Source organism: Macaca nemestrina, chromosome 10 (assembly GCF_043159975.1).
Source record: "Macaca nemestrina isolate mMacNem1 chromosome 10, mMacNem.hap1, whole genome shotgun sequence".
Classification (NCBI taxonomy): Eukaryota; Metazoa; Chordata; class Mammalia; order Primates; family Cercopithecidae; genus Macaca; species Macaca nemestrina.
In genome coordinates, this window is record NC_092134.1 from 128,863,116 (window position 1) to 128,887,251 (window position 24,136).

The window sequence follows — 24,136 nt, forward strand, 5'->3', positions numbered from 1 at the left end:
TATTCACTTTTTATTAGATCCTGAATAAATACATAGTGTATTGTAGAAAGCATGACACATGTGAACCCTTATTTATAGTTCTTTGAACCCCTGCAAGTATTTATCATGGCAATAAAACATTGGCACTTTCTTCTTCTTTCCTTATGTTGTGTTAATAATAGAAAGAAATTGCTTTTGTGCTATGCAGTGCAATTGACAAAAATTCTTTTGCATTCCTTTTAACATGTCCTTGTAAGTGATTTTTTCTTCTTCTTCTTCTCTTTCTCTGGTTCGCTCCAACTGATTGTCTGCTAAACAACACTAACTAACATTTCCAAGACAGGATGAGATAGTCTAGATGTGTTCTCAAAAGAACTATATATCCATATTTCTTTTGTTCCCTTGTTTCTCAAATGGCAACGTTGACCCTACATCATGCTCCCTTGCCAAAGGCTGCCTTGTCCCCTACCTCAAAAGTGAAACTGCAAAGTGTAGCCAGACCCTCCCTCTGACTGCTGTGCTCTTGGCTGCTGTCTTCTCTCTCTCTTCTTTCACATGTCCCCAGACTCATCAGTTACTAATGCTGCAGTTGATATCTGACAAATTGCACACCTTGACTCCAACGCTTTCACAGATAAGTCTTCACTAAAAAGATACAGAAACTGTTTTTGACATAATTCCCAAGCTCTGAATCACCGTATTATCCTGTTAAATAAAATTACGTGGGAGATATTGTTGAAGACAAAACCTGCGTTTTCACAGTTTTATGCAAAAAATAACTTTGTTCAATTGTTGCAGAAAAAATTTCGTGAGACTTTTAGAATCTTCACTCCAAACTCTCATTTTCTGTCCATCCCCTCTGCACTGCCTTCTCCTGCTTTCTTGCTGCTTTCTTCCTGCCTTCTTGCTGCCTTTTCTTCTTCCACTCTTCCAACTTCTTCTAAATTTTGGAGAAAATCATCCATCAAAGACTAAAGCAGATAATTCTGAAAAGAGTCTGGCTTTGGGACAACTGGTTTGCTATTGCAAGAGTTAGGTTTTATTAATCCCTACACAAAAATATAATTTAATATAGATTTTTAAAATTAAAACTATAACTACCAAAACTCTTAAAAAATTGAATTTGTAAAATAATATTCAATTATTTTATTTAATAAAATAACATTCAATTATTTTATTTAATAAAATAAAATAACATTCAATTACTTTATTTAATAAAATAAAATAACATTCAATTACTTTATTTAATAAAATAAAATAACATTCAATTACTTTATTTAATAAAATAAAATAACATTCAATTACTTTATTTAATAAAATAAAATAACATTCAATTATTTTATTTAATAAAATAAAATAACATTCAATTATTTTATTTAATAAAATAAAATAACATTCAATTATTTTATTTAATAAAATAACATTCAATTATTTTATTTAATAAAATAACATTCAATTATTTTATTTAATAAAATAAAATAATATTGGGACAGGAGAAGTCATCCTAAGGAAGATGCAAGCTCTAGAATCCATAAAGAAAATTATTGACTATGTAAATTTTGCAGTTCTGTATGTGAAGGATATCATAACAAAGTTAAAAGGTAAGTGCCAGATTGGAAGAAAATACTTGCAATATAAATAAAAAGGGAACGATTATTCCCCTTAACATATATATATAAAGCCCCCACATTGAATTAAACTTTAAGATTTGTGCATTTTACTATCTGTAAACATTACCATAAAAAATAAAAAGGATTGTAAACAAATATTAAATTCTGTTATTGATAAGAATCTGAAATAGTATACTGAGATCTGCAACTTATTCTGAAATGCATAAAAAGAAGGTGGATTGATAAATGAATAAAAGGATGGATAGGTGAAAAGCTACGTAATAAAAGTCAAAACAGCAAAATGTTATTTATAAATTCTCGGTGGTGGATACATGGATGTTTATTATATATGCAATTCTGTTAATTTCTCTGTATGCTTAAAAATTAATCATAAAATCTTGGAAAAGAACCCCATGAAATTAATAAGAAAATATGTACAATTCCTAAGAACAGTAAAAAAAGAAAATGAACAAACAATTTGAAATTAGAAAAAAAAAAATGGACAGAGAACAAGAGGCTCAATGTCACCTGAAATCAGCAAAAATTTGTAAAGTTTTATAACATCCACAAAAATATATATGAAAAAATATATGTGTAAGGGTATTTATTGCTTTATTGTTCGAAATAGAAAAAGGAAAGAGAGAATAGGAACGATGCCACCCCAACAACCCTCCCTGGGAGAATGGTTAGGTAAAGGATGTTATGCCCATGTTCCAGAACCCTCCACAGCAGCTAAAGAGGGAGATAATTCTGTATGCACTAACATGAACGATCTCCAAGGTCTGTTATTCAATGAATAAATGAACATCACAGAATAAATTGTATGACCATTTATGTGAAAGTAATAATGGAACCGAGTGTGTGCAAATGCACAGGGAAAAAAATTGTCCCAAAGCGCACATATTCAATCCATGAATTTGTCTCAGGAAAGAGTGAAATGGAGGGAGAGGAAGGAAGGCGGAAGGGACATTTAAGCTTCTGCTCTGTAGATTTTCATATTATTTGGACTTCTTACAGCAATCATGCAATAGTTTGCTAACTTTTTTAATTATCTCAACTGACTCAAGATGCTAATCATGACTATTACCTAAGTATCCCTAAAACACCCTGTGAAAATTGCAAAGTTCAGTCAAGAATCCACATTTTTCCTGCCTAACATCGAAACCCTCAAGCCTTGCAGACAAAACATCTGCTGATCTTTTACTGGATTTTTCTTTACTTTTCATTTGAATGTCTCAGCATTCATGTCTATAAGTCAAATGGTCACAAGCCTAAAAACCATGTGAAAATTCTTTCTTCTCCCAACTTCATCCCCTTAGGGCTTAAGCCAACTCTGGGTGCAAGGTCTGGTCTTAATAGAAGCCCCATTGAGAGAAAACTGTTCTTAGATATAATGGAATGCATTCTGAGCTAAATGCCAGGGATTATATGGGGTCAAGAAGGGGAGAATTTTACAAAAACACTGCAAGCCAAAGGAAAGAGGGAGGCAGACATGAGAAGTAAGAAAAAAACAGAAGAGAGGTCGCGGCAGAGGGAGGAGAAGAGAGAAAGAAAAGGGTTTTGACTTAAGTTTGCAAGATTCTGACCCACGGAAGAATTCAGAAGGTATTTCACCACCTGAGCACGCACATGCACACGCTCTTACAGATCCATGCAAGAGATGAGACTTTGTGGAGGCAGACAGAATGGTAATTGTTCCTTCACAGTGAAGATTCTAGCTAAACGATAAGCAGGAATGGAAAAAGGAGTGGGAAGAGCTGAGTCAGGACACACTCTAGAAAATTATATGCAGGCGACAGACACACTTCTTGCCCACGAAGACCCCCGGAGCAATTTACAAATGTATTTACCCTGACTGGGGAGGAATTCGGCCTCTAATCACCCACCCCTTTTCCAGTAGGGAGGGATGGCTTACATCTGGGATCTATCAAAAATGCCTGTGTCCAGGCCAGGCGTGGTGGCTCACGCCTGTAATCCTAGCACTTTGGGAGGCCAAGGTGGGTGGATCACCTGAGGTCAGGAGTTAGAGATCAGCCTGACCAACATGGCAAAACCCAGTCTCTACCAAGTATACTAAAATTAGCCAGGTGTGGTGGCGCGTGCCTGTAATCCCAGCTACTCAGGAGGCTGAGGCAGGAGAATCACTTAAACCTGGGAGGCAGAGGTTGCAGTGAGCTGAGATCACACCACTGCACTCCAGCCTGAGTGACAGAGCAAGACTCCACAAAAAAAAAAAAAAAAAAGCCTGTATCCAGGTAAGGATGTAATGGAAACAAGACCAGGAGACACAGCATGTTTCTCATACTTCTGCTGAAGCAAAACTCACCCAGTGCTTTTCAGGGAAGCAGGGGTGCCCTGCTCACTTGGGTCCTCATTTTACACCTTTAGCTCACTTGACACACATATACTACACACATTAGCTAGTGTCAGATACTATGCTTTGCTCTGGAAATGTAAAAATGAGTGGCATATCCCTCTCCCCAAGAATGTTACAGTCTGATGAGTAAATATTTATAATATGATGGATATTTGTAAAAGACACAGTAATGGCACAGAGTCAATAGTGATCAACTTCTGGAGACAGAAATAGACAGTTCCAGTTATCACAAAAGTTGAGTCCCAAGCTGTGCTTTAAAAATGAGTAGGAGCTCTTCCAATCTGGGGAGTAGAAAAAAATAAATTTAAAAAAGAAAGAAAGAAAAATGAGTAGGAGCTCAAGAGCATGAGAAAACAAGCCACAGACCGAAAGAAAATGTTTGCAAAAGACGTATCTTATAAAGAACTATTATCCAAAATGCAGGCCTGGCGTGGTGGTTCACGCCTGTAATCCTAGTACTTTGGGAGGCTGAGGCAGGTGGATCACCTGAGGTCAAGAGTTCAAGACCAGCTTGGCCAACAAGGTGAACCCTCGTCTCTACTAAAAACACAAAAATTAGCTGGGCATGGTGGTGGGTGCCTATAATCCCAGCTACTCGGGAGGCTGTGGCAGGAGAATCACTTGAACCCAGGAGGCAGAGGTGGCAGTGAGCCATTGTACTCCAGCCTGGGTGACAGAACATATATATATTTGTGTGTGTGTGTGTATATATATATATATATATATACAACTCTTCAAACTCAACAATAAAGAAAACAATTTGATTTTAAGATGATGAAAAGATTTGAACAGACACCTCACCAAAGAAGATATACAGATGTCAAAGAAGCATATGACAAGGTGCTCAATATCATATGTCACTAGAGAATTGCAAGTTAAAATAAGATACTACCACGCACTTTTTATTTAATAGAATGGTCAAAATCCAGAACAGTGATGACATCAAGTGCTGACAAGAATGTGGAGCTAAAGACACTCCCGTTCATGACTGGTGGAAAGGCAAAACAGTACAACCACTTTGAAAGGCGGTTGAACGGTTTCTCAAAAAACAAAACATGCTCCTATCAAATGACTCAGCAACCATATTCCTTGGTTGGTTTCAACCAAATGAGTTGAAAACTTATGTCCATGCCAAAACATGCACATAGATGTTACAGCAGTTTTGTTCATAATTACCAAAACTTGGAAGCAACCAAAATGTCCTTCAGTTTTGTCCTTCAAAAACTGTTTTGCATTCAGACAATGGAATATTATTCAGGACTAAACAACAATGAGCTATTAAGCCATGAAAATACATGGAGGAAACGTAAATGCATGTTACTAAGTGAAAGAAGCTGCTCTGAAAAGGCTATGTACTGTATGATTGCAACTATATGACATTTCAGAAAAGGCAAAACTATGGAGATAATAAAAAGATCAGTGGTTGGCAGGGGTTTGAGGGAGTGAAGAAGAGGTGAAGCACAGGGGATTTGTAGGGCAGGGAAGGTACTCTGTCTCACTGTAATAGTGGATACGTGTCATTACACGTGTGCCTAAACCCATAGAATGTACTACACCAAGAGGGAGCCCTAATGTAAGCTAGGGACTTGGGGTGATACTCATGTGTTAATGTAGGTTCATCAATCATAACAAATGTATCACTCTGGTCTGGGATGCTGATAGTGAGGCTGGGGCAAGGGCTTAGAGGACATGTCAGAACTCTGCTGTCTGCTTAATTTTGCTGTGAACCTAAAACTGCTCTAGAAACCAAAGTCTATTTTTTTAAAATGAGTAGGAGGGCAGCACTGACTACCACACATGCCAACGTGGGCTCGAGTAAGGGCCCAGTAAAGTCAAGCCCTCTGTATTCCAGGTGAAGCACTCCCGTAAATCAACACAACGATATATTCCTAAAGATCATAATTCTGTGCCCAGGCGCAGTGACTCACGCCTAATCCCAGCACTTTGGGAGGCCTAGGTGGGCTGATGATGAGGTCAGGAGTCCAAGACCAGCCTGAACAAAATGGTGAAACCCCGTCTCTACTAAAATGACAAAAATTAGCTGGGCATAGTGGCACACACCTATAATCCCATCTACTCAGGAGGCTGAGGCAGGAAAATCGCTTGAACCTGGGAGGCGGAGGTTGCAGTGAGCCAAGATTGTGCCACTGCCCTCCAGCCTGGGTGACAGAGTGAGACTCCACCTCAAAAAAAAAATCATAATTCTATTTGAGGAGTTCACCAGGTAACCAAGGTTGGGGAAAGACAGATTATGAATGCAAAGTACTGAGCACAGAAAACGGTTATTGTTGTAAATCGCCGATACCTGGCAGCTGTTACTGCTACTCTCAGCCTCTTCCTCTTCATCATCATCATCAACCGCATTCCTAGAAAGCAGAACATGTCTAAGGCACAGAGACAGGAAATGCCATAAAGCTATAGAAAGTGCCCACAGAATGCCCTGTTGCTGGACACAGGAGTTGTGGTAGGAGTAGTAAGGAGACCGGCTAGGTCTTGCAAAACTGTGATTAATCCCAAAGAAACGTAGGCTTTATCCTGTAGATAAAGAGGGCACCAGTGGATAGTCTTAAGCAAGGAAGCAATGAGATCAGATTTGCATTTCTGAACAACTGGTGCGGGGGCCAGTCTGAGGGTGCTGCCATTGTCCAAAATAGGAATGAGGCTGCTCTGGACCAAGTAGCTGAGCTAAGGTCGGCGGAAGGAGGGTGAGCTGGTAGGACTCATAGACTTTAGAGACTGCTTAGATGTTGAGGTGAGGGAGGAGGAGAGAGAGAAGTCTAGGGTGATGTCTTGGTTTCTGGTTTTAGTAAATGAGATGGTGGGGACATGACGGGAGTCACCTGTTCGGACAGAGCAGTGAGGTGAGGAGGAGGAAACAGGAAAGAGCATGTGAGTTCTCTGTCCATAAGGCATCCTGGATGACTCAGGGCTTCCTGGAACCATCGATGATCAACACAGGTAGCATTTATGAAGCCCTGACACTCTGCTGAGCCTTCTGCTGCATTATCTCATTTAATCCTTCCAACAACCATATAAAACAGATCTTGTTGTTGCTATTGTTTTTATTCTTGTTTTACAGATGAGAAAACTGAGGCTGACAAACTTGCCAAAAGTCACACAGATAGTGGTGGGGGGCAAAGATCTAAGCCTATGCCTCTCTTCCTGCAAAGCCCACATGCTCCAAATTAATCCACCCTATTGGCTCCTTGGACCACCATCACCTCCTGCCCTTTCTCCTTCGTGTGAACTAGAAACATGTGGCCTTGTCTTCCTAACAGACCCAGACTCCGCTTGGGTACATAGCTTAGTGAGGGAGCCCACTCTTCCCTCAGCTGGAGACCCTTGGCAGGGTGCAACCTGCACCACTGTACACTGTGTCACCGTGCCCTATCTCCCAAGCACAGTCATGCACAGTCCTCTTGTTCTCACCCTGAGGCAGGACTGGGCAAATCTAAAGGCACCATAAGTCCATGAGGGGATTTCAGCTGTAGTAAGTGGTCAAGTTCCACTTTGGCTAAATGACACTTCAAAGAGGAATGTCCTTATCCACATATGCTGCCATCTCCCTTTCCCGGACAGTGTGAACTGACTGGGGAACTAAATAAGCCACCATGACAAGGTAAGATATTCACTTAAAAAATAAAAAGTAGAGCTAGGGTAAAAATTGAGCCATGAAGAAATAAACGAAGGATGTATATTTGGTAAATTTGTCATGAAAACCTTTGGGACTCAGAAACTTGCTTTCCTTAGCAATATAGAGCAATGGCAATTGCTACAGCTAATTAATGGCTGTGACTTTTAGGAGAGCAGTTTCCAAATATCAGTCCTTGGACGAAGTGGTCCGTGATGAAGTGTCACTGCAAGATAAACTGAGAAGCATAAGGGCAAAGCAATGCCTGTTTCTGTGCCAGTAGGTGGAATACATATTACATAAATATGTACCTATCAGTCTAACCTTCCTCATTGCCTTTCTTGGGAAGAAATACTTTAAGAACTACTCCATTTTTAGAGTATTTTTTACATTCCAAGCAGCAACCCCAAAATTCTGGAACATCGATTGCAGTTAGCAAACCTTCATCAGTCATTTAACCAACATTCACTAAGCATCTCCTCTCTGCCAGGCCCTGGGGATGTCCCAGTGAACAACAGCAACCAACTTCCTCTCTTACAGAGATTCCCTAGTGGAAAAGATGGGTACTGATGATGTCAGGAGAAGCACAGTGAAGGAGGAGCCCCAGGCATTAAGGGGGCAGATGACAGGCAACCTCGCCTCACTGCTGGCATCTCGGAAGACTTTTCTGGAAAAAGAGCACTTACGCTGAGACCTAAAAAATGACTGGGAATTGGCTGAGTGAAGTAGCCCTAAGTGGCAGCAAAGAATAGAGCAGTTTTGATGAACTGAAGGAAGGCGGTGAGGCTGAAGGGCTGGTAGGCTGGCTGCATCACAGAGGACTTGACTGGTTTACATCCAGATAGCTAAGAGAGGACAGTGCCCCCACTACAGGGTAAGCCATAAACAAACACATCACCTGTGTCTCCAGAGGATGCTGCTGTCTGTCTGCTGGCAGCGAGTCAGCAACCAATGAATGATTGACTGCACACGATCAAGCCCTTGATAAGTAATCAGTGTTCAGTGAGTAAGTTTCCGTCACCCCTGGCAAGGTTGAGCAAACAGGTCACTTAGCTGACTGCTCTGAGCTTCTTCATTTCTTCTCATGTCTAAAATAAACAGGTTATATTAAATATGCCATAAGGTCCCTTCCAGGACTAGCATTCCATCAGGATCAATCTATAACAGCCACCACTTATCGAGCATTTATTTATTTTATTTTATTTTATTATTATAATTTTTTTTTTTTTTGAGATGGAGTCTCGCTCTGTCGCCCAGGCCAGAGTGCAGTGGCACGATCTCGGCTCACTGCAAGCTCCGCCTCCTGGGTTCACACCATTCTCCTGCCTCAGCCTCCCAAGTAGCTGGGACTACAGGCACCCGCCACCACGCCCGGCTAATTTTTTGTATTTTTAATAGAGACAGGGTTTCACCGTGTTTGCCAGAATGGTCTCAATCTCCTGACCTCGTGATCCGTCCGCCTTGGCCTCCCAAAGTGCTGGGATTACAGGCGTGAGCCACCACGCCCGGCCGAGCATTTATAATTCAAAGTCACTGTGCTAGATATTGTATCTGTTTTATCGACAATCTTCATAACAGCCCCATTGGGTAGGTATTATTATCACAGTTTTCTAGATAAGAAACTCTGAGACACAAAGTTCCAAGGTCACACCTCATAGGTAGCAGATCCAGGATTCAAATCCATCTCTACCTGACACCCAAGCCATACTGTATCCACCAGTCCACACCACCATGGAGTCTCTTGTGATGTTCGATGATTCAGTCACTGAGTTCTGTTTGCATTCTTCATCCTGGCATTGGGAATCTCTATTCTCCCATTCTTTACCCCGGGTCAGATCATACTGGCTTCCTGGTTGGCCAAATACACTCATTTCCCTGCAGCACTTTGCTTATGCTGTCCACCTTTGAAGCACCCATCACCACCTCTCTCCCCTCATTGCAATGAAACCAGGTAAACAACTGGACAAATGACTGCCGGAGACTGAATGTTTGTGTCCCTCTAAAATCTGTATGTTGAAATCCTAACCCCCAATATGATGGCAATTATAGGTCGGGCCTTTAATAGGTGATTAGGTCATGAATGGGATTAGTGCCCTTACAAGAAGAAAACCCAGAGCGTTCCCTCACCCCTTCCGCCATGTGGAGACACAGTGAGAAGACAGCTGTCTGTGAACCAGAAAGTAAGCCCTCCCCAGACACATAATCTTCTGGCTCCTTGATCTTGGACTTCCCATCCTCCAGAACTGTGAGAAATAAATTTCTGCTGTTTATAAGCCACCCAGGCTATGGTATTCTTTTACTGCTGCCTGAGTGCATCGAGACAATGATCCAGCAACAAAACACACGGTACAGGGTGAGACAAGCACATGGGAGTAGATGTAATAGAAGATACTTGAAATCCAACAGAACCTGTGGAGCAGTCTTAGGTTGGCAGATGAAGTGACAGGTTAAAGTTCTTGGTGGGCAGGTCAACAAGGCAGAGCTCCTGCAAGTGTGACGAGTGGCCCATATGCAGCAGCACATCCGGGATAGAAGACACAAAGATCCAGGCATCATGCTGGCCAAGAGTGGCCTGGAATATGGCAGTCGAATGCATGGGATTGTGGGACTAGGTCAAGGACAAGGCAGGCACTTCATCCTGGGGAACTAGACAAGAAACATCGCAAAAGTGGAGCCCAGGATCAGGGTGTGTCCCCAAGGGACAAAGAAGGAGCATAATCACTGACACGGTGCTACCCCACACAAGCCAGGCCAGCAACATAAAGGCCGTGTTGCTTAAATGCCAAAATTGCCCACGCAGGAAGAGAGGTGGTCCCAGAAATTGGGATAGATTGGAGTCTGATGATCTTGGACAGGGAGTCAGTGAGGTCATTAAATGTTCCTCGGCCTGCTTGGTTTCTAATCCTAGCCCAGATGCTTGCTGCTAGCTTGGGAACCTTGAGCAAGTTGTTAGGAGAGAATTCTCCATGGGTCTCTCACATTTTTCCATGTTTTGTGAGAGACGCACTATCTTTGGTTCCAGATTACTTTTTCAAGGATGCTTGTATAGTAAGCAGCCTTAGAAGACAGAGTAGAATTTTCCTTTGGAACAGAAGTCAAGCAGGCTTACTGTCCATTACAAAAGAGTTGGGAAGTCAGGCACGGTGGCTCATACCTATAATTCTAGCGTTTTGGGAGGCCAAGGCAAGGGGATCACTTGAGATCAAGAGTTACACACCAGCCTAAGCAACATAGTAAAACCCCATCTCTAGAATAATAAAAATAAGAAAGTCACAAGCACAGGGGTGCACACCTGTAGTCTCTGCTACTCACGAGGCTGAGGTGGGAGGATCGCTTGAGCCTGAGAGGTCGAGGATGCTGAGATCACACCACTGCACTCCAGCCTGGGCAATGGAGCGAGACCCCATCTCAAAAAAAAAAAAAGAGAGAAAGAAAGAAAGAGATAGAGAGAGAGAGAAAGAAAGAGAGAGAGAAAGAAAGAAAGAAAGAAAGAAAGAAAGAAAGAAAGAAAGAAAGAAAGAAAGAAAGAAAGAAAGAAAGAAAGAAAGAAAGAAAGAAAGAAAGAGAGAAAGAAAGAGAAAGAAAGAAAGAAAGAAAAGAGAAAAGGAGAGGACAGGAGAGGAAGGCGAGGCAAGGCAAGGCAAAGAAAAAAGAAAAGAAAAGAAAAGGAAGGAGAAAGAAAAGAAAGAGAAAGAAAGGAAGGAAGGAAGGAGGGAGGGAGGGAGGGAAGGAGGGAAGGAGGGAAGGAAGGAAGGAAGGAAGACAGACGGACGGATGGACAGACAGACAAGAGATGGTTTCTGTAAGTTCTTAGAATGAACCCTGAGCAGTTGTCATCTGGTCCACTTTGCATAGTTTGCTTAGTTACTCAACAAATTGTCCTCCCTCTTTCTGTCTTCCCTCCTTCTGTCACCTTTCTCAGAGGGATTATAAAAAGAGCTCACTGTAAATGCTAATGTACTCCATTATAAGTATTATTAATAATTCAAACCTTCTTCAAGGTCCTGCTTATCCCTTTGTCTTCATGGTGACCTTTTCAAATACTCCAGGACAGAGGTTAGTCACATCATTTATACATATTGTCAAAAATTTTTATGCTGGCTTCTTGAGTGTTATTTTTAGCTCTCCGATTTGATTATTCATGCACAAGGGAGGCAGGGATCATATCTTTCACATCTTCTGGATCAAGCATCTACACTTAGCTTTATGGTGGGAACACACAAGATGCCAGTAAACACTTGTGTATGGATTGAATCTCACACATCACCATTCTACATACCCATTCCCAGGGGAAGCTTAAGACAAGTCAATAGGAAAGAATGTTAATCATTTTTACTCAGTTTTACTGTCTCTATGACACAGGCTTTGTAGCCTGGAGAGAGGGCAGGCTGGTAAAAACTGTCTGTGGGATGGCAAGCCCACTGAACTTACCTGAGGCTGGTTTAGCAGTAAATGTGTTTGCAGGATATTTGGATCAAGTGTATTATTAAGCACAACTTAAGTATTTATGTATGCAAAGTCAACTGCAATAATTCATATTAGTTCTTTCCAGCAACTCATCATGTGGAACGGGCCATTTGCCCACCTACAGAAAACAGTCAGGGTCAAACCTCAGAAGCCACATCTTTGCCCCGTTCCTAGGATCCCTGACCCACCAAGCATGTCATCTGTTCCAAAAAACATGTTAACAGAATTAAGGTCTAAGCTATTATGATCTGCAAGCAATAATTCTCATGAGCAAAAGCAAAACTAAAGCAATAGGAACCAAAATCAGCTGATATTACAAATGGTAATTATGCCATTGCCTGCATTTTTACAGATTGGCGGTAATACAAGCAGTTTATTTCCTCCTCCAAGACGTTTGTCCTGCAAGGTAAGAAAGATGCCTTGGTTATAGCCTCATGGTCTAACAGCTATGATCCTCAGACATGTGGCTAACTAAGAGCTGAGAATGTTCTCCCAATGAGTTAGGCTAAAGATACTAAAGTGTTTCTGCAGAGACACTAACGCAGATCCAAAATGCCACTGCCAGTGGTATGACAGTCCAGAATGTAAATAAATCTATCATTTCAGGAACCTGCAAACAAGAATTTGTAACCCCCAAAAGTACCCAAATGTGGAAGTATACCAGTGCTAGAATCTGACATTTCAGCACTTTCATGCCCTGTGAGCAGAAAGAATAGAAGAGGCCACAGGGAATCTCCCTGCCCTCTTGCCTCCTGTGTTCTGGTCTAAATGTATATTAATATGTATATTACCCACTGTGTTCCTTAACTTGGATTTTCAAAAACACCACGGCTCTCAGGTCACATTACAACCTGTGAAATTAATTGAACTCATGTATGTGACACGTCTGATTCATGATAAGCATCCACTGAATGTTAATTCACTTCTCTCTTTCCATCTCCCTTAAGAAACTAGAAATGCGGGATAAGAATGTGCCACCAAACCCAAGGGAGTGGTGACAGTGAGAGGCAACAGCCAGTTTCATTGAGTGCCACCTCCATGCCTGCCAGCCATGCATTGAGCAGAGGACAAGAGGAACACCCATCTCTGCAGAGGACAAGGGCAGCGGGCAAGAAGAAAATCCAGTGGCATCTGTTGCCACTGGAAATGGGAATCATGTCTTTATATATATATGTACACACACACACATGTATACACACACACACACACATACGTATATATTTTTTGTTTGTTTGTTTGTTTTTGAGATAAGTCTCACTCTGTTGCCCAGGCTGGAGTGCAGTGCCACGATCTCGGCTCACTGCAACCTCTGCCTTCAAGCAATTCTCCTACCTCAGCCTCCCGAGTAGCTGGGATTACAGGTGCCCACCACCATGCCCGGCTAATTTTTTTTATTTTTAGTAGAGACAGCGTTTTGCCATGTTGGCCAGGCTGGTCTCGAACTCCTGACCTCAAGTGATCCACCCACCTCGGCCTCCCAAAGTGCTGAGATTACAGGCATGAGCCACCACACCCGGCCCAGGAATGCATTTCTTTAAAAACCTGTGTGGTGAACAGATCCGCCCTGATCAATGAACTTTAATCCTTCTGACTGATAGGTTCAGGTTATCTCTAGCAGATGGCACACCCTATTGAGACTGTTCACATGGGTGATCAGGAAATAAAATTTTGCCGTCACTTTTTTTCACCAAAAGTGAGGGATTTGCAATGCAGTTGAGTGCTAGTGAATTAGACTGAGTCAGCCTTGGACCATTCACAGTTGTGCATGTGCCAGCCTCCAAATGACCCACTATGTGGTTACTGCAGTGCAGTCAGCCGGCCCAACCATGCAGCCCAGAACTGAGACTGGAGCAGATCTTTTGCACATCCTCGATTGATGAATATTCCAGAGTTGATTAAAAATCAGAAAGAATGGACTGATCTTTTCACAAGCCAACACATTACTGTTGGTGCTGTTTACACCTAAAAAGTGCAATTCTAACCTGGGTCAAGTCAGAAATTAAGCACAGCTATGCCTGACAGCAGATATCAGTATGTTGAGTATAAATAGATCTGAGATCTTCAGAGGAAAGGCCCATTTCTCTCTGCTGTTGGTGATGTTATTTTGCGGGGATCCAATATGACTGTCCTCTCCCTCTTTTGTCCTGTGCTTTCCACTTTGCCCCATCTGAGAAAGCAGAGCTGGAGGGGACATTCAGACCAAGCCTTTGTCTCTGGTTTGCCAAGGGAGAGGGAAAGAAGGAATGGAAAGGAGATTCTGGGTTCAACTATTCTGGTCACTGAAATTCAAAGAATACTTGGAATAAGCAAACCTCTTAAAACTGCTTGAATGCTCCAGATAACGAGCATGTTTCACAATGGGCTGTATCGGGATGACTTGTTGTACCTGCCATGCAATTGTTAATGTTTTAATGAATGTTTTTGCTTCTTTTATTCGAGGGCCTTGGAATCTTTCAGGATGAAAGGCCTCAGGAGCCTGAAAGGCATTAATGACAGGCTTTAGGTGTTGTTCTCCTCCCCCAGAGACACCTGCAATCTAGAGGGCAGAAGGTGACTTTTCAGCCTGAAGTACTCATGCAAGGTGCAGTTTTTGCTGCTCTGGAAAATCTCCCCAAGAGTGACCTACAGCACCAAGAGAAAAGGAGGGCAGGGAGAATAATAATGATAATTTTTATAGCATGGGTTGAGACGCACCATGATGCCAAATGCTGTTCTCAGTACTTTTAATTTGATCCGGTACAATTTTACATGCCCCAAAGGAGGAAACTGAGGCACAGAGGAATGCAGTAACTTGCTCACATTTAGACATTGTTTAAGTGGGACAAGACAGGATTTGTATCCAAGTAGCCTGGTTCTGGAAATGAAGCTCTTGACATAGCAAAAGAGACAGAGGTGTTGAATCATATTCATTTCATAAGGCCCTTGAGCAACTCAGATGTGAATAAAGCCCCCACACTGCTGCCCTTGTTCCTCCCCCTGATTCTGTTCTTGTCATTGATGAGCGCCAATCCCATGTACTGTGCCCAAGAAAGTATGTGAAAAGAAGCTCCAGGAAATGAGGGAGCTAAGCATCTGCTCCCTGAGTCTAAGTGGCTATGTCAGGTCAGGCTGAGAGACACGAGAACGAGAGGCTGAAGGAAGCTGCATCGAGCTCTGGCCAGACCCTGTAAAACACAGACCATAGGCAGCTCATGCAGAGGAGCAACCAGGCCAATGAAAGGCCAGAAAACTACCCCAAATATGGGACTGCTGAAGGACCTAGAGATGTTTAGCCTGAAGAAGAAAAAACTCAGGAGACAGGAGAGCTGTTCCCAAATAGCTCAGCTGTCCTCTTGGGAAGAGGGATGAGGTTTTCCCCACCTGGTGATCCCAAGGGGAAGAAGTCATACAAAGACAAAGATGCTAATTTCAGCAAATACTCAGAGAAATTCAAAGACAAATGAAGTTCCTGATCTCAGTAAAGTATTTAAGCACCAGCTAGAAGCCCACTGGCATCCTCGTCAGTAACACACCTTTTCACTCAAAAGAGTCCTGGTTTGGGTCTCAATCACTGGTCACCAGAAAGAGGGTCCACGGCCCCTCAGCTCCCAAATAGCTTGTGTTGGCTTCACAACACTTCCAAGCTTGCAATTATGAAATTTGCATATAGAGGATGCTTTGAGATAGCAATCTTTTTAAGGATTTGTAACTACATGGCTTATACTTTTTATCTACTTTTCATCATTTCCATTGTGGTGATTGAACATATTCCTTCAAAGGTTTGCTCCATTTTCCTCTACCTACGAGCTGCATGCCAGCAGTGGAAACGAGCCCAGGAATGTTGTACGGAATGGAAAAGGCAGGAAAGCACTGTTTGACTTGGAATTCCGCAGCTGGGGCAGGCAGGGTGGAGGAATGACAGAGCTCTCTGAACAGGGTGTTCTTTGGGGCGTAGGGGACCTGATGAAGGGATCTAAGTTCAAAACAAATGGGCAGCAAGGGCAGGAGGGGCGTGAGAAGGGCCCAGGCTGGTGTCCCTGTGGGCCAGGTAGGAAACATCCAGGACACAGTTGTCCTTTCAGATTACAGCACTGTTCTGTTTTGCTAATTTATTCTTTGCATGCATCACATACCTCGTGGCTAAAATAGTAATTTTTAGTTACAGTTTATAGGGAGGGAGGAACTAAGAGAAAAGCAAGCAAAAAGAGAAAGAGAGAGAGGCTTGGAAGGGATCTCAGTAAAAGAAATCATCTAAGATGAAGTAATGCTGCCTCAATTAAAGGAGTAGAGCAAGGATCTTTCAAGTGTCTTTCTAGTTTATGATTCTTTGATTATTGCAAAGAGGAACTTCAGTCCAGTGCAGAGTGGGAGTCTCTCTTGCCCTGCTCAGCTGAGGGACTTTAAATCATCTCGCCTCTTTGAGCTTCAGGGTCCACATGTGCTCACATGAAGTCTTTAGGATAGATATTTCCAAGGCCCCTACTAACTCTGAAGTTCGCTGATGCTGTGATTTAAGCTTAAAGGACTTTGTGACTGCCCTGGAAACACCTTCCTCCAGGTAAAGCAATGAAATGCACAAAGTGGCAAGAAGGGAATTTGTTCATGAGCTGCTTGAAGAGTTTGTAAATATTAATAGGAACAGACATGATGAGAAATGTAAGCAAGGAAGCCTCTAGACTTTTCCAGGGGACCAGCCACCTCTGTCTTCCTCTGTGTCTTATAGTTACCAACAGAAGGGGCAAAAGCAAGCTCAGATGTCCCTTCTCTTTTGGAAACCTCCCCAAAAAATGAGGTGATGAGTGTCATGGTGAGAGCTGATGGTGTCCCCTTCCTGAGGGAGGAGGAGGCATGGATAGGAGACCTATCTGGCGTCAGCAACTGACTTTGTCACTAGGCAAGTCAGGCTTAAAGCTCCATGGGCCAGGTGTACCAGTGGCTTATTGTTCTTTCACCCCATACCGTAAGTTAAAGCAGAGACACTCAAAGGAGAAATCTGGCAAAATGTGGAGTAGACAAGGGAGGTGTCAGGGTAGAAATACTAGCAGAAGACCCAGAAAACACCAGGATCCCTGAACCACTAGGGGCTGGTTACCTTCTCACAAGGAAATTCTGCTCTGGGGTCCTCAAAAGCATCCCACTCACAACCAGCCATCTCCTAAATGCCTGTCAGTGCTCCCAGGGGCCGTGCGTGAAACAGGGGCTAGTCCATGTGAACACATGAGTGTTGGAATAGGGGAATATATTCATGCACATCTCCTTTACTTCTGAAGGACAGACAGGTTTGCATCTGTGCTGTTTGGAGGCAATCGAAGCACAGTCCATGCACTGGAGAACTGGGGCCACCAAGGGGCTCAGCCCCCAGAGTGCTCTGTACTGCCATCCCTCCTAGAAGCCAAAGAAGCATGTAAAGCTTTGAACGCAGCTGATTGTCATCTCTGAGGAAGGAAGCCACCAATAAAGACCCAGGCCCTAGCTGATGACATCATAATAGTACCTTCCATGTATATCATGCTTGACAGTGTGCACAGTTCGTCTGTAAACCATCTCATCGTATGCTGACGACAACCCTGTGAAGTAAACAGAACTGATATTATCACCCCTGTTTTAAAAATAAAAAAGCTGAAGCTCAAAGTGACCTAATGACATACTCAAGCTCCCACGGCTAGGGAGTGGCGGGGCATGGACTTTGGTGTCTAAATTAATGAAAGGCAGCACTTCAAAAGAGAACTAAAGGAGGCAGAACCAATCCTCTTTGCTTTATAGAATGTATTTTCATTCACGCCACTGTCGATGGAAGCCCTGGGGAGAGAACCACTTGTGCATTCATTTGTAAGCAGCCCCGAATTCCTGGCAACTCATTAGGCTTTCTAGAGCCCACTCCCAGTGTGCATCACACTCAGCTCCCCAGAATCACATTGGGTGGAAAAGTTAATAACAATCTCAGCTTTCCTCTGGAACTAGTTAGTACTTAATATATTGAACACCCACACAGTCCTCACCAAGCCCTTCAGGGCTTTATGGCCACAGAGAAAATGCTATCATTATGCTCAAGGAATTTACAGTCTCAAGAGGAAATAGAAGAAGATGCATATCAAGTTACACAGGACATAAAATGCTTCACCAAATACCAGTACATGAAATCTAAATATAGGTGTGCTATGTCTCAACCAATGGAAACTCATTAGGGTTTGGTCATACTCCTATGTCTGAAGCCAATCACTGGAACAAGTATATTCACCTTGCTTACTGTCATTAGTAAATCAAAACACACTTGCATAGATTCAGAGGCATGCTTTAATTTCACAAGCCTTGCATGTTCTACTACTACTATAACTAATATACTATAAAATTATTTTTCACCTTTTAATTCCTTTTATATAAACATATGAACTATGAACATTAATAATAATAGTTTCCATTAATTAAATGTTTACTCTGTGCACATGTAAATGCTTTATAATTGTTATCTCATTAAATCCCCTCCAAGACTCTATGAAGTAGCTTTTATTATCTCCACTCGTTACACATAGAAACTGAGGACTAAATGTATTCAAAATAGAGATTTTGAATAAATTTCCCCAAAGTCATATAGCATAGAAGTGGAAAAGGCAGAATTTAAACCAAGATCGGTCTAAATCCAAAGCTCTTAAGAAGTTTATATTTCCTTATTTTAACCTTATTATGTCTTTATGAAGTAAGTAGGGAAGGTTGTATCAACCCACCTTTTAAAGGGGCAACACCCAAAGTTTCCATGACTTACCCAAGAGTTCTGCCACTAACTCGGCAACTCAATTCTACTTACAATCCATCCCATCATCTTTCTAAGGTAACAGCAACTACTTGCATTTAGAGGAAAAGCAAGAGTGTCATAACTAGCCTTGAGACTGAAATATAAACAGGGTGCAATTTGTGCATTTTTTAATTGTTCTTTGCTTCATGGATAGTAGCACATCCAAATGTTAAAAACTCTACCTTTTCCTCAATAGAGAATGCAGATGGTTTGGAATCTTCAAAGCCACGCTGGAAATGACCTACATTTGAGAAAAGTTCTGCCCTGGTCGCTTCTCAAAGCCGCTTAATGCCAGAAGTGGTTGGATAATCAGCAGACTCCCCTGAGCAATCATACAATTTAAAATAGCAGTTATGTCTGGATCCCTGATGACTCAGTAGAGCCCAAACTCCATTGGAAATTCTCTCCATACATCCTGCCCACTCTCAGTTTGCCCTATGGAGAGTCACCTTCTCTGAAACTCTGTCATATTTGCTAATCACCATAGCAAGTTGGACAAAATGTGTATCTCGGCCATAGTACTCCCACTTGCATGAACCCCCATAAAAACTGTGGTCCTGCTGTAATTGATCAGAAAGTCACATGTCACCATCAATAAAGCCACATCCTCAGGTTCCTCTTCAGTAAAATAATATTAATGGACCTACCTTATTGCATTATGGAGATTAAATGAGACAATAAGCAAAAAAGTTTATAGCATAGTACCTGGTACATTTTAAGTAGTCCATAAATATTAGCCAGTCAACGTTATATTATTATTATTAAGGACGAGGAGTTTAAGTCTGTTAAATTTCAATAAGGAGAGTATGACTAATTAGAATATGTAATTGGATTTTTTTTTTAAGTCTGAGTTGGATCCTTTCTCAGACTAACAATGCTTTAACAAAGAAAAGACAAGAGGTAGAATTATTCATATGGTCACTCTGGATCATGCTGTGGTTCATAATACTGGAATGGATCAAGGAAAGAAGGATGGGAACCATTTGCCTTTATCTATTAGAGGGAGGAGAGGTTTGCATGAAGAAGTTGTATTTTTCATACTTTTGCTCCTTTATGTACTATATCTTTATGTGTTCAATTTTTCTATGTCACAAATTAAAGCAATAAGACTCAGAGAGTACACGCCTTCCTGAAAGTATGCGTATGAGTTGCTAGTAGAAATGGAATTGAAGTAATTTCCATTTTACCACTGTATTACTTTTCTAAGGCTGCTGTAATAAATTACCACTAACTTGGTGGCTCAAAACAACAGAAATTTATTCTCCCAGAATTCTGGAGGTCAAGAGTCTAAAATCTGTTTCCTTGGTCCAAAATCAAGGTATCAGCAGGACTGCACTTTCTCTGGAGGCTCAGGAGCAAATCCTTCCTTGCCTCTTCTGACTTCTGGTGGCTGGCAGCATTCCTTGGCTTGTGGCTGCATCCTCTGCCTCCACAGTCGTGTTGCCTGCTCCTCTTCAGTATGTGTCAAATCTTCCTCTGCCTCCCTCTCCTAAGGATACATGTGATCATATTTAGGGCCCACCCTGATGATCCAGGATAATCTCCATCTCAAAATCCTTAACTTAATCACATCTGCAAAGTCCTTTTTTGACATATAAGATAATAGTCCCAGGATATGGATATCTTTTGGGTAGGGGGTCGCAGGGAGCATTTTCAGCCTACCACAACCACTTTTTCTGCTAAACTCTTTATCCAGCTTTGCTTTTACCACTTTCACCTGATCCAAAAAAAGGAGATCTTGGAAATACTGCTGATCAGACTACACTCCTTGATTTTAAAGGGGTTTTCCCCCAAGACCTCCAGACAAAAATTCTGATACTAGAACAATCTGGATTCATTCAATCCATTTCAGGTCAGCAAATGTTAACTGAGCACGCACCTGTGTTTTGGGCACTGTGGGAATTTCAAAGATGAGTAAGATATATTATCTGCCCCCAGGAATGAACCAGATGGAACTAGAAAAAACAGCAGTCCCACTTCCCTATATGAAAAATAACAGAGTAAACAAGAAATCAACTGCAATGAACACCTGGAAGCCACAGTGGGACCTGAGCCTATAGTCCCAAAAGTATAATGTCAGATATTCTGGATGTATTCACATCTATCCACAGAAAATAGTTGAGAACTGTATAGGGGGTCCCTAGATGCTTTTAATATTGTCTGGACATTGACATTTTTGATAAATACAAATCCTAACTTTTAAAAATGGAGTATTTACTCATTTTGAATTTGTATGATGATTTCCTGCATTTAGACTCAAGTTATACAGTCACTGCCTGAATACTACATAAGTGACATTGTGCCCTTCTCAGGAGACACACAATGGTCATCTGCCTCCTCAAGCTGAAGTCAATTTTAATTACCTGGTTAAGCTGTTATTTGATTTCTTGACTATGTAAAGTGTTATCTGAGTTCCCTATTGTAGGGCTACCTTTTCCCCTTAAAATTAATGAGCAATCTGTGGGGAGACAGTTTAAGACCATGCAACTGGCCTGTTCCTCATTAAAATGTTCCTCTGTATTTAGCATCCACTGATGATTGTGTCTAAATTCATATTTACTAAAATAGTTGCAAAATTATGATCTTCCAACTTCAGTACACCCTCCGTATTCATCAGTCAGCTCCTTGCTTTGTACAGTAAGCAAGAGTCTTCTGTTCTCATTCATTTATGTATATATTTATCTGCCTATCTATTTATCATCCATATGGACTCATGAAGTCCTGTTTTTTCCTGTGGCTTATAATTCAATACCGTGTTTAATTATTTTGGAGCTTAAATTGTACCAGATTTAGCCAGTAGGAATCCCTTCAGGAGGCTGGTGTGTCTCTGTGAAATGTCCCCATCATTTTTTCATAGACATTTCTTTACTTTCTGGCATATCAAGATGTCCCAGGTTCATCTTGTACCTGCCCTATCCCAGCTCTAGAATTGGACATTTATTTGAGGAGCTCTGGTTCCTCTTAGTATTAGAGACCAAGATTTGAGTGCTAGTTTTTCATTGCTACTGGGGAGTCTTTCTTCTAAGTCCTTTTAGCAAATAAAACTAGAAAAAAATACTCATTTATTTACACAAACATATACAAATATAATACACATATATACATAGATAAATATACGTGCATACGTGTTTATGTGTACATGCATGTATGTATATGTGGGTATTTCACATATAAATATAAGAAATCATGGCTTCATACTGATGCCCCTCATTCCAATCTAACCCATAGGTTCCTTCTTGCCTTCCTCCATTCCATATGTTGATGTTCCTTTCCTATAATGAGAACTCTGGCTCTCAACAGCATTTACTCATGTGCCCAATCCCACAATACATCCAAAACGGTTCCACAGTTGTTTCACAATCTACCACAAGATGAATAAGGTATATACACTAAAAATAGTTCAGCAGACCAAGAATGAGTAATTAAATAGAATCAATAATAAAAAACCTGACAACCACAAAAAGCCCTGAACCAGATGAATTCACAGCCAAATTCTACCAGACATACAAAGAAGAGCTGGTACCAATCCTACTGAGACTATTCCAAAATATCAAGGAGGGGGGACTCCCCACTAGCTCATTCTTCAAAACCAGTTCATCCTGATACCAAAATCTGGCAAAGACACAACAAAAAAAGAAAACTAGAGACAAATATCCCTGATTAACATGGATACAAAAATCCTTGAAAAAATACTAGCAAACTGAATCCAGCAGTACATCAAAAAGTTAATTCATCACAATCAAATGGGCTTTATTCCTGGGATGCAAGGATGGCTCAACATATGCAAATCAATAAATGTGATACAACACATAAACATACTTAAAAACAAAAAACATATGATATGATCATCTCGATAGATTCAGAAAAAGCATTTGATAAAATCCAACATCCCTTCATGATAAAAACCGTCGACAAACTAGGCATCAAAGGAACATACCTCAAAATAATAACAGCCACTTAAAACAAACCCACAGCCAACATAATACTGAATGGGGAACCCCTAAGAATGGGAACAAGACAAGGATATTCACTCTCACCATTCATATTCAACACATTACTGGAAGTCCCAGTCAGAGCAATCAGGCAAGAGAAAGAAATAAAAGGCATCCAACTAGGAAAAGAAGTTATCAAACTATCTCTTTGCTGATAATATGAAACTATACCCAGAAACCTTAAAGATTCCACCAAAAAACTCCTAGTCTTGGTAAACTTCTGCAAAGTCTTAGGCTATAAAATCAATGCACAAGCACTATATTAAGCATGATAGAAGTAAAAAAGCAGATTCTGTCCTCAAGCAACTTAGAATTTCACGAGAAACAGACTAACACACTGAAAGCAAAGCAGGCATGCTGTGTGAGCACAGAGGAAATGGGGAGTGAGGAAGAGCCACAAGGTGCTGAGACTGGAATCATGTGCCCTGAGGTTGTGTAAGATTTAGGCGGGGCAGCAAGGAGGAGGAAGGGATCCCAGTGAGGGGAGCCCTGGCAAAAGCTCAGAGGAGGACTGAGTGTGACAGGTTTCACAGGGCAGAGGGCCCTGTCCAGACTGTGAGCTGGAATCCTGGATGAGGCCAACATTACACCTTCTTCCAGTCTCCAAGAGTTATACCTCCTATTAACAGTCCCCAGACACTAATTATGGATTCATTAAAATGATGTTAGTGAATGTTTACTGGGTTTCCAGATACTAGTCCTTTAGAAGGGTAATTTCTGTACATTGTTACCTTTTCAGAGAATGGCCTTGAGTTGTGCCATCCAATACGGTAGCTACTTGCCACGTGTGGCTGTGGAGCCCTTATGATATGGACAGTGTAACTGAGCAACTGAATTTCTCATTTTATGTAATCTGAATTCATTAAATTTTAATTTTAAAATGAAAGCAGTATAAAATACTTTTCATTAAACCCAACTTTATTGTTTGGGGAGGGCTACATTTTAAACATAGTATTGTATAGCATATGATTGCTGTATCGCCGTATGTGTGTCCAATTTACTTTTTTTTAATGTGGCTACTAGAAAATTTTAAGTGACATATGCTGCTCACATTGCATTTGGCTTTGACAGCACTGGTCTAGAGTCTCACAACTCAGTGTGGTCTGGCTGGACTCGCATGAGAGCCATCCCAGACCTTCAGGACCTGCACTTGACTAGGCTCCCCAGGTGAATCTTACGCACAATAAGAGAAGCAGTGATCTGGACGACCTCAGAAGACATCCAGCCACTGGCAGGTACCCAGCATGACCCCCCAGTCCTTCTGGGGCTGGAAAGAGGAGGAGGCTGAGGGAGCAACAAGGAGACCCCTGC

At 41.5% G+C, this 24,136-nt stretch overlaps 1 long non-coding RNA gene across 3 annotated transcripts; it reads right to left on the reverse strand.

Annotated features, from left to right (window-relative positions):
• LOC139356858 (uncharacterized) lies at positions 1-24,117 on the reverse strand. Of its 3 annotated transcripts, none has more exons than XR_011609330.1 (5): positions 24,008-24,117; positions 17,538-17,610; positions 8,496-8,685; positions 6,272-6,332; positions 1-919 (listed from the first exon to the last, which is right to left on the reverse strand). It is a non-coding gene; the product is annotated as an uncharacterized lncRNA (long non-coding RNA). The 3 variants fall into 3 exon arrangements; XR_011609329.1 differs by having other exon boundaries at positions 23,877-24,103; XR_011609331.1 differs by lacking the exon at positions 1-919 and adding an exon at positions 929-1,028 and having other exon boundaries at positions 23,877-24,104.
• Positions 24,118-24,136: the final 19 nt, after the last annotated feature.